This window comes from Geospiza fortis, unplaced genomic scaffold (genome assembly GCF_000277835.1).
Source record: "Geospiza fortis unplaced genomic scaffold, GeoFor_1.0 scaffold130, whole genome shotgun sequence".
NCBI classification, from domain to species: Eukaryota; Metazoa; Chordata; class Aves; order Passeriformes; family Thraupidae; genus Geospiza; species Geospiza fortis.
Genome location: NW_005054300.1, coordinates 10574937 through 10575836, shown reverse-complemented (window position 1 = coordinate 10575836; position 900 = coordinate 10574937). Strand labels below are relative to the sequence as shown.

General features: G+C 38.8%; 1 protein-coding gene across 3 annotated transcripts in view; it reads right to left on the bottom strand.

Annotated features, from left to right (window-relative positions):
* MARCHF8 (membrane associated ring-CH-type finger 8) overlaps positions 1 to 470 on the bottom strand; it is an 84686-nt gene extending 84216 nt beyond the window's left edge. For all 3 annotated transcript variants that reach the window (XM_014310213.2, XM_031062327.1, XM_005416494.2), the window contains exon 1: positions 415 to 470. The gene's annotated coding sequence lies outside the window, so the exon portion shown is untranslated. The remainder of the gene's footprint in view (positions 1 to 414) is intronic.
* Between the last annotated feature and the right edge of the window lie 430 nt (positions 471 to 900).

Here is a 900-nt window from a genome sequence, read left to right as displayed (position 1 = left end):
ACTCTTCCTTGCAGGCCCAGTACACACACTACAGAGGAACCAAAAAGCTTTTTAAAAATAAAGCACATTTGAGAGAAAGAGAGGCACAAAGGATTAGTATACTTTTTCAAAATGAGCAACTTTATGTGTAAACTTGAACCATATTCTTTTTTTTCTTCCTTTTTTGGTTTGTCACTTTCTAGCTTTCTTTCCTTCCCCTATTAACCAATTAACCCTTTGATTCAAAGAGAGAAGTTTCTCATCCTGTGTCAAGGACATGACAGAAGTCAAACTACCAGCTCAGGAAAGAACAGATGACAACGCTTTTATTGCTTGTAATGAACCTCTTATCTGGATGGTGCATAAACACATGATCTTACTGAAGCCACGATCAAACTGGGAGACAAACTCCTTCTTAGCTGAGGTAGCAGTGACCTGTTAAATGATGATCTTAAGTCCATGCATGTTTTCCCAAGGAGAAACTCTGGTGCTGTTGTTCATCGGCAGCCTCACCTGCAAAATGGACGGGTAACATGTAATTCTGTCCTGATGCCCTCTGAAGGGAGATATCAAGGCATTCCCAACTGATACATAGGATTTACCTACGCCCAAAATATAAAATATTTCTATTCCATATGAATTTTGGCCACGCATTTTGCAAGGTTTACAGCTGGGATCCTTAAATGAGTCTCCAGGGATAAAGTGCTCATCTACTGCCTTTATTTCATATAACTATGGAAAATCTCAGCCACACTTTCTAGAACCTTTCACTATTTTCCACCCATGACATACATACATATCACACATAGGTAATATATGTGTATTTTATCTAAAATTTCCAACACTGTTTTCAGTTGAGTCCAATCAACCATGACATTCTGCCAAATTCAAGATTTGCTACTAAGCCCTCCCACCTTGCCT